We start from the raw sequence: 10,165 nt of genomic DNA on the forward strand, positions 1-10,165 counted from the left end.
CCATGTTTAATATACCTGGCTTCCAAGTTCCCCTTTCTATTGGCACAGCTGCTGGCATTCACCTTTGCAAGCTTCCAGCTTGCTTATCTATTCTTGCAGCTTGATTTTTCAGGCTGCTTTTGCTAGACAAGAAATGATTTGGGGGCTGCTTTTTAATAAAAGGAAAATCTTACTAAGAACTCCCTTACCCTCACTAGGTGCTTAAATAATTTCTTTTTAGCTCCTGTATTATTTCTCCCCTTAGGAGTAGTAACCCTAATTGCTGTTAGAGGGTGTTGGATAATGGCTCTTTCTGGCTACTTCCTGCTGAAAATGGGGCATCGAGTGGGGACAGCAGCTAGGGCTCCTCCTGAGTTCAATCTAAGTGTCCTCAGAAGAAAGGGGTATCCATGTGTGGTTCTGCCTGCAGCACCATTTAAAGTTTGACTGCTTCTAGGCCAGAAGAGATAAATTTTACAAGAAGGTTTAGAATACAGGGTTTGAATATGAGTGTTAAGATTACCATTATTAGTTGGGGTACTATAGGCCATAACCATGCCAGTAGAGTTTGATACCTGTTAGCCATTTTAATGGATTGTAATACTAGTCTGCCGCCACCAGGTGTCGCTTACTTTACCAGAAGTGTTACTATAAAAGCAACGTTTTTCTTTGCATAAATGTCATTGAATTGGGTGGCTAGAGTAACTTTAGTGTTACCTTTGGCAAAAGTTTTCCAGAAATTATTAATTCTATTATAAAGATGATAATTAGGCAGAATATTACAGCAACTGGAATTTTCCAACCGGAATTCCACATTGCAGGTGCCACAATGCATAGTTGTATTGCAAATAGTAGAGTGCATATAACAATTCCCGCAAAAGTGGTGTAGTAGATAATTGGCAAAAGTTTTCCAGTAATTATTAATTCTATTATAAAGATGATAATTAGGCAGAATATTACAGCAATTGGAATTTTCCAACCGGAATTCCACATTGCAGGTGCCACAATGCATAGTTGTATTGCAAATAGTAGAGTGCGTATAACAATTCCCGCAAAGGTGGTATAGTAGATAATTTCCATCTAAAACTTTTACTCGCCAAGACATAGAATTTCTCCTTGGGGTTCTATGAAGTTACAAATGTAATCCCATGCATAATTAAAATCTCCCTGCAAATGTGTGTTAAAAAGAAGTTCTAATATCTGGTGGCGAATCTCGAAAGGAAATGTCAAAATGACAAAAAGTATCTGGTGAGGTAAAGGTGGGACTGAGTAAGATGGGTAGCCCTTACTTGTTTACTTATCTTTTCTGATTTTCAGCTTAAGATCTCTTATTTTTTGTCATTGATATCCAGGACATTCCTCTGGGCTGTCGGGGATTGCTCTCTCAGCTTTCCAGGCTTTGACTGGAGTGTGATGTGTCCAGGAATTAATACCTGTAACTTCTGCTGCTGAGGGAGTTGAAAGAAGAACAGTGTAGGGCCCTCCTCAGCTTGGGGTCAGGAAGAGAGAGAAGGGAGAGCTTTCGCCAATACCAAATCTCCTGGGTTAAAGAAAGGTAATCCTATTTCTCGGAGCTGGACTTTTGCTAACTGTGTCAATTCCTGCTGGAAAGGAGCCAGAGAGGTTACATGCTCAACCAACTCAGAGATTTCCTAATTTAATAGAAAATCATTGGTAAGGAAAGACCATCCATACAGCATCTTAAAAGGGCTCAGACCTAATTTTGAAGGTGTATTTCTTACCCATGGTAAGGCTATGGGGAGAGGAGTAACCCAAGGAAGGTGAGTCTCTTGGGACAGTTTTCTGAGCTGTCTTTTGATAATATCATTTGTTTTCTCTACCTTTCCTGAGGTCTGGGATCTCCAAGCACAATGCAGATGATACTGTATGCCTAGTGCCTCTGAGAATCCCTGTGTGACAGCTGCCTTAAACAAGGGGCCATTGTCACTTTGGAGGTACTTAGGTAGACCAAAGTGGGAAGTTGTTTCATTAACTAACACTTTTATTACCTCAGATGACTTTTCTGTATGGCATGAAAATGCTTCTACCCAGCTGGTGAAAGTATCTCCCCATCCCAGGAGGTATTGGATGCCCTTCATCTTTGGCATGTGGGTGAAGTCTGTCTGCCAGTCCTCCCCTGGATAGCTTCCTATTCTTTGGGTTTGAGGAGGAAGGAGCCACCTGTTGAAGGGATTATTTTTAAGACAGACTTCACAAGCATTAACAACCTGTTTGGCTGCTTTTGGTAAGTTCTCTCCTGAAAACAATCTCTCGGCACATCGATAAGTTTTATCCTTTCCCAAGTGAAAAGCTTGATGAAAGATTTCAAGGACTTTCCATTGACTGGAGGCTGGCAACTGGAGTTTGTCATCCTGACTGTAGCCATCCTGAGGGCTAGAAAGTATACACTCGAGAAGTGGCCCATTCTATTTCTGCAGGGAAGTACTGAGGTTTAATTTCTCTACGGGGCCTTCCCAGATTAGAGGGGCTTGAAGTCCATAGTTGTCTTGGGGTTTCCTTGCTGCTGACTTAGCTGCCTGATCAGCCAACCTATTTCCTTTGGCTACTTCATCTTTTCTCTTTTGATGTCCCTTACAATGCATCACTGTTATCTCTCATGGAAGGAAAACTGAGGATAAGAAACCTATTGATTTCCTGGTGGTATTTTATAGGAGATTCATTAGCAGCAAGAAAGTGCCTTTCCTTCCAAATGGCACTACGAGCATGGAGAACTAAGGAAGTATACTTGGAGCCAGTGTAAATGTTACCTACCTTTATTTTGCTTAATTTAAGCAAAATCAGTTCAGTTAATTGAGTGCTTGTGGCTGGAGAGAGACACACTTTCAAAGACGTCATTTACAGTGACTACTGTATATTCTGCCTTGTGGATTCCTTGCTCTACAAAAGGACTCCCATCTGTGAAGAGGGTCTGGTCGGGATTTTCTAGGAGAGTTTCCCTGAGATACTCTCTGGCTGCATAGGTTTGTATTATAACTTGTTCACAGTCATGTTCAGTTTCCCCAGCTTCCGCTGGAAGGAAAGTGGTTGGGTTTAGGAGAGAACAAGTGTTTAACTCAACCGTGGAAATCTCCAACAGCAGAACCTGATAGTTAAGGAGCCTGCTGTCTGTTAGCCAAAGGCTCCCCCTAGAGGACAGTAATCCTGCCACGTTATGTGGGGTGTGAATCATTCCCCAGGGTTAATTTGGTGGCTTCTGGGACCAGTAGGGCCACTGTGGCAATGGCTTGGAGGCATGTGTAAATAATAGTTCCCCCCAACTGCAACTAAGGGGTTGAGAAAAATATTAGATTAGAATTTTTCCTGAGATGCCCCTCACATTCATGCTATGGGAAGAGGGGAGGCCTGGATTAGAGAGGAGAAAAGATTTCTTTCAATTCACCCAGAGTGCAGAGAATGGGGTGGGGGTGGATAAAAAAGTGGGATAAAATTAGGATGTCACAAAAAGCACTTTTTGAAATTGAAGCACTTTAATATTATCTTGAGAATCAACTTATGATAAGTTTTTAATATTCTCAATTAGAATAAAAGATATTTAAAAAAATTTAAAAATTAAAACACAGTGAGTAGAAAGAAAAATATACCATAAAACATTTAAACTTTGATATGTTAGTAGTCAAAATAAAATTGAATACAGAATACTATTTAAAATAAATATTAAATATATTATTAGAAGAAATATTTAAAATATACATACAAAATTAAACAATGACTAAATAAATAAAACACTATGCCCTGAGAAGTGAGTTATGTGATACTAAAAAATAGACAACTGAAATATTCAAAATATTCAGAAGATTGTTTAAAAAAGGGAATGCTCACAAATTTATTTTAAAAGATTTTGATCTAAACCAAACCAGAGCAATAAGAAATGGGAAAATGTTCAGATATTCTTCGATCTCTGAAAAATCATATTTAAAACACAAGGAAATACAATCTCACAGTGTAACATATATCATTACCAAGGTGTAATTATACTGAGAATGTATGGGTGTTTTAATAATATTTCACTGCAGACTTCAGAGGTAAGCATGATAAAGAAGGCAATCCTGTAGAACTTAGTGAGGGAGAGGGGCACCACGTGGCCACATTACTGCAGACCCCGTCCCTCACAGTGACCTGAGAACAGCCACCACCAATACAGCAGAGCACATGCACAGGCAAGGCCACCTAAGCTCCCAGCTGTCTGCCATGCAGAGATGGGCCTGGTTTACAGACAGTCCCACTACTGAAGAGAGCTCCGTCCTTCTGCTATATTGATGGTATCTTAGTGGGCTCAGACAGAGGCACTGCCCAACAAGGACTAGATACCCTGTTGATCCACATGCAGCAACATAGCTAGGCCTTTAACACAGGCAAGATACAAGGACTTAATGATACCCAAGTGAAACTAACAAAACTCCTGGGCAGTTTTCAGAAAGGAGCAAATAATAAGGACCAAAGCCTCTCATTACAAAGATGATTGTCTAGATTTTGACCTTTTCTTTTCTCTCCCCACTCCCTCAAAAAACACACACACACACACACACACACACACACACAAAAGCAGCAATTTGTAGACCTAATTGGCTACTGGCAGCAGTCCCAAATACCCCAAGTAGATATCCTGAAAGTATTCATCTACTGGCTTACCATAAAGACCACTACTGTGCAGTTGGACCTCGACCAACAGGACACTCTGGAGGACCTCACTGCAGCATCCACATTCTGGGTTAAAGCAATTCTCCTGCCTCAGCCTCCCGAGTAGCTGCAACTACAGGTGCACACCATCACACCTGGCTAATTTTCAGTAGAGACAGGGTTTCACCATGTTGGCCAGGCTATGGCCGTTGTTTCTTTCAATGGACTCACTAGTTTGGTCCTGCTACTGCTTCCTGTTGCATGGGGTGGCTGCCTTGCACTGGCAAAGGGGAGAAGGCCACAGTGTTACAGCCTTAGTACTCACATTAAATGGGTCCTGAGTTATTGTCCCATGTTCAAGAAGAATGAGGTTATGTTGACAATTGAAGGGCGAGGAGGGCGGAGAAGAATTTTATTAAGTGACAAAACAGCTCTCAGCATAGAGGGGGTTACAAGGATGGTCCCCTACCCAAAGTCAGGTGGTCTCTCTCACCCAGAGGTGGGCAGTTCCTATGTGGCTGAGTCCCTGGCTTTTATGGGCTCAGAATGGAGGAGTACAGGCTGATTAGTTTGTGAGTATGCAAAAAAGGCTAAAACAAAGACACCACTCAAAAGTGGGCATGACAATGTAAAAGGCCAATTATGGAAGTGTAGGTACATGTAAAATAGGTGAAGGGTGGGGACCAATCAGAGGAAAGCATGCCAAATGGGAAGAGAGGTTCTCAATCCAGCCTCAGATTTATCTGAGACTTGTAGCTTGGCTTTCAGGCTTTAAACTCTCTTTGGATTAAAGGTGGTGTTCACCAGACACCTGCCCCTGTCTGCCTAGGATTGTCTACCTCCTGGCGCTGTCAGATGCATCAATCTCCCCAAGTGCCTGTTTTAATTTTCAAAGTTCCTAGTCTTTGAACATATGTTTTTAGGAGAACTAAGGGACTAGGACTATAAATAATACCCCTTTCTTCTAGTCCCATGTTTACAGTGACTTGCAAAATAAGATACAGCAAATGCTCAGGTGAAAAACTAAAATACTACTTCATTCCTGATATGCTGAAGGAAAAGCATTCCTTCAGTTCAAGGCCAAATGAAATTCAATTTATGTGTGCAACGAGTCACTGGCAGAGCTGGACCACCCCAGGTCTGTCCCATAAGAGGAGGACTTCCAAACCCTAGCAAGGGAAAGGAAGAGCAGATGATAGTGGTTTCTAGTAGGCAGACCATCTCCAAAACAAATGAAGAAACTCAAAGGGGCTGAGCCATACAAGCCCAAGCCCTCCTTCCAAACTCTGCAACTTTGTGCAGCATTCCTCCTTCCCTGAAGAGAACCAGGTTAAGGAGATGAAAGAAACAGGTGTGTTTCTCTATGGGAAGTTCTGCTGGAAGGAAATGTGAGGCTAGAGACAGAGGAGGTTCCTTCCTAACTGTGGATACCTCTGGACAAGGAGGCAGAGGGAGGAGGAGACAGGGAGAGCTTTGGGGGCTACCCGCAGAATTTACTTCTGTAGGGAGGAAAAAAGTGAAACTAAATAATCACATAAAATGATAATGTCACTTGAATCACCGGGGGAAATACGTAGATATCTGTTTTATTATCATCTGTACTTTTATCTATGTTTATAAATTTTTGGAATTAGCATAGAAACATTATAAATTATTTTGAATCATTTATCATCTCACCTTTCTATAAATCTGATCCTTTAAGAAGGAATACAGGAAAGAAAAAGAAGAAAACATAAGTCTCCTATGAAACTCAAAGTTATTTTGTTATTATTTAATGTACCAATTTTATACAGCTCTGCAATTTATAAAAGTCCCTGAGTGGCAAATATATATAGTTGTTTTTCCTCGTTTGATCTTCTGCCTTCCTGCTTTTTTGCATGTTTCACTGTAACCCCCTCAAACAACAGTGAGTACTCTTTTCAGGACAAAATGTCAAGTATGAGTCACAAAGTGCAAAGGATCTATACCCTCCAGAACGATGGGAAGGAAAACTTTCTGCCTAAGAGATACTTCATATTAACCACGCAGTAGATTTCCTCTCAAATGGAAAGCAATTGAAGAGAAACCTCAGGAAAACAGCACATTTTTGTTTCCCAACAGTTATAAACAACCCAGTTTTCCTTTCCCTTCTCACCCCATGTTCAGACACTATGAGTGTTTCCCAAACTTTGGAAACAAAGACCTAAGTTTCAGGATCCTGCAATGACCTGTCGGTGACATTCTACTGCAGTCTTCAGGGCAAGTATGATGGCAGAGTTGCAGCTGGCTTGGAAGATTTATTTTTATTTTTAAGGGCAGAAGCAAAGGAAGACCCTATGTTCACTCACTGAAAATAACAATTGCCCACCTGCATTTGTTTCTGCCACAGCTTCAAAAGCCAAGGAAGAGAGGCTGCTGATGTGGGCAAGTCTGGTCTTGAAGCTTAGGGCCACTTACGGATCCTGAAACTCCGGGTCAGCCTAGGCTCAGAAAGGTCACTGATATCCAACCCAGCAGACCAGACGTATGAGTACTCTGCCCAGAAGCCTATTTACTTCTTCAAACACACAAAAAATTATCTAGAACAACTTCCTTAATGTTTTGGGGTCTTCCTCTCTGTTTTCAGAATGGAGATAGTGAAACATAATAGTACCCGGTGACAGGATGAGAAAATATATACATCCAGCACTTAGAACAATGTCTGACAGTGTAATCTCGTCAAGACTTAGGAGCTTCCTTTCTTCCATCGTTCCCTGCCTTGCTTTCCTAGATGATAGAGCTAGACTACCCTTCCATAGCTGGACACCCTGCTCACTTCCTCCCTCCAACACTTGCCCACAGGCACACCTAGAATCCTCAAGACCATTCGAGTGACTTTCTGGTACCACTCTTGCTAGACCAAAGGAAAAGGTAAGATGTGGAGGGAATTATGCATCTCAATTCTTCATATCTTCAATAGTGCTAAATGGTCCATATGTTTTCTTATAGTTGGGGGTGCCTGCATTTACACAAACACATCCACACACAAAACACCCTCACACAAGATTGTGCTGGTGGAAAGTTATGCAAATCTGAGGCTCCAACTACTTTTTGTGTACTTTTCACAATTGCCCAGCAGATGGCAGCAAAGTGTCCTGAGGAACTACTTTTTCTATCTAATTCAGCCCTATGTGGCAGTGTGAAGTTAGAGGCTAAATTGTCCCTCTAGATATATAACAGGGCATAGGCAGGAGAGGCGTTCTGTTCAGTTTCATCTGCAGCCCAAAGACAAGAGATGACACAGAATTGTGCCCAGGGCAGGGCAGAAGGAGGAGTCTGCCCCTGGAGCAGGTAATTATTCAGGCAGAATTTAGATCTTTTTTGTTGTTGTTGTTCCTGAGAGCAGTATTCTGTTACCAATACTGTTTAGAATTGTTTACAAATGGATGCTAAAAAGCATATGGCAGTTTGTTATTGTTGTAACATTTTTTTTTTTTTTTTTTTTTTTTTGAGACGGAGTCTCACTCTGTCGCCCAGGCTGGAGTGCAGTGGCTAGATCTCAGCTCACTGCAAGCTCCGCCTCCCGGGTTCCCGCCATTCTCCTGCCTCAGCCTCCCGAGTAGCTGGGACCACAGGCGCCGCCACCTCGCCCGGCTAATTTTTTGTGTGTGTGTGTTTTTAGTAGAGACGGGGTTTTGCCGTGTTAGCCAGGATGGTCTCGATCTCCTGACCTTGTGATCCGCCCGTCTCGGCCTCCCAAAGTGCTGGGATTACAGGCTTGAGCCACCGCGCCTGGCCTGTTGTAACATTTTCTACGGACCATGCTTCTTCTCATTGCCGGCACCTGAAGAGAACACGCCCACCAGCCTGTTCTTGTTTTGCCAGGGAGATGACAATCGCTGCCAGTTTACACATAACCCCATTCACCAGAGTAGAAATTAAGAAAAAAGAGCCAAACATGGTTTTCTCAACCAGATTATAAAACTTTAAAGATTGAGTAAAAGAGTAAGAAATTGAGTAAGACAGAAGGAAGAGGATTTCATTAGAAACAGAATGTCATTTGGAAACTGTACTGGAGAATTTCATTAGAAGGACATTGTAGATGTTTTGTGTGGTTTCCTCCATCCTGTCACTATAGGAGAAGGAAGGAGGAACCTCCCCCTCATCTCCAGCTCAGAGAGAGAGGCTGGAATGGGACCACATGGGGATCATGATGCAGATCCTCTGCAGTTTAGGGAAAATGAGAAACTTGAGTCCAACATACCAGGAGAAACCAAAAAAAATGCTAAGACTAGGCCTGTCTACGCCATGGCCAGTGTTTTTATCTATTGCTAAATAACAAATCACCCAAACGTAGAGATTTAATACAGCACACCTGTTATCTCACAGGTCAGGACTCTGGGCATGACTTAACTGTGTTCTTTGCTTCAGGATCTCACCAGGTTCCAATTAAGGTATTGGCAGGGGTGAGGTCTCAACTGAGGTTTGACTAGAGAAGGATCCACTTCCAAGCTTACAATGTTGTTGCCAGAATTCAGTTCCCTGCAAGTGCAAGCCCCATAAATGGTCTCATTTATTGCCAGGTGTTGGCTGGAGGTCTTTGCAGGATATTGACCAGAGACCGTTCTCAATTCCAAAGGGCTGCCTACACTCTCTTACAGTATCAAGACTGCAACATGACAGATTGGTTTCTCAAGGACAGCAATGGTGAGAATGAGACACCAGTAAGACAGAGATTGTGGTCTTCTGTTACATGATCATGTAATCACATACCCCAAATCACATACACCCTGTCACCTTTGCAGGATTCTGGTTATTCAAAGCAAGTCACAGATCCTGCCTATATTTACAGGGAAATAACCACAAAAGGGCATGAAGACCAGGAGGCAGGAATCATCCAGCCACCCAAGAGTAGCTCTCATGGTTGCACAATTAAGCAAGAGGAGTATGTTGCGTGGGGGTGGTCTGCACTTCCCCCTGTAGGTCGTGTGAAAGAGATTCTACCTGGTGGTCTTAGAGCTTGCTCTGAAAAGAAACCAGGAGGGAGCAAGGAGATCTTGAAGAGAATGAGGCTGGAGATTTTCCGATGGACATCCAGGGGCAGGACACAGGATGAATCATCAGCCGCCAGCTAAATCCACGAGGATACTGAGGGTGGAGCAGGACGGGCCACAGACAAAACCCCTCAGACACCAAGTTGTAGAAGGAAGGGCTTTATTCAGCTGGGAGCGTCGGCAAGCTACCGTCTTAAAATCCGAGCTCCCCGAGTGCACAATTTCTGTCCCTTTTAAGGGCTCCCAACACTAAAGATTTCACATGAAAGGGTCGTGACTGATTGAGCAATCTAGGGGGTACATGACAAGAGGCTTCATGCACTGATAGTCAGACAGAAACAGAACAGGGCAGGGAGTTTCACAGTGTTCTTCTATACAATGTCAGGAATCTATGAATAACATCAGTTTCTAAGTTATGAGTTGATTTTTAACTACTGGGTTTAGGCCAGGCAGGCCCAGGCCAGGTGTCGGGCCTGCTGCTGGGCTGCCTGTCTTTGGTTTTACTTCCTTGTTTTTTTCTTAAAACAGGTACTGAG

This window comes from Papio anubis, chromosome 12 (genome assembly GCF_008728515.1).
Source record: "Papio anubis isolate 15944 chromosome 12, Panubis1.0, whole genome shotgun sequence".
NCBI classification, from domain to species: Eukaryota; Metazoa; Chordata; class Mammalia; order Primates; family Cercopithecidae; genus Papio; species Papio anubis.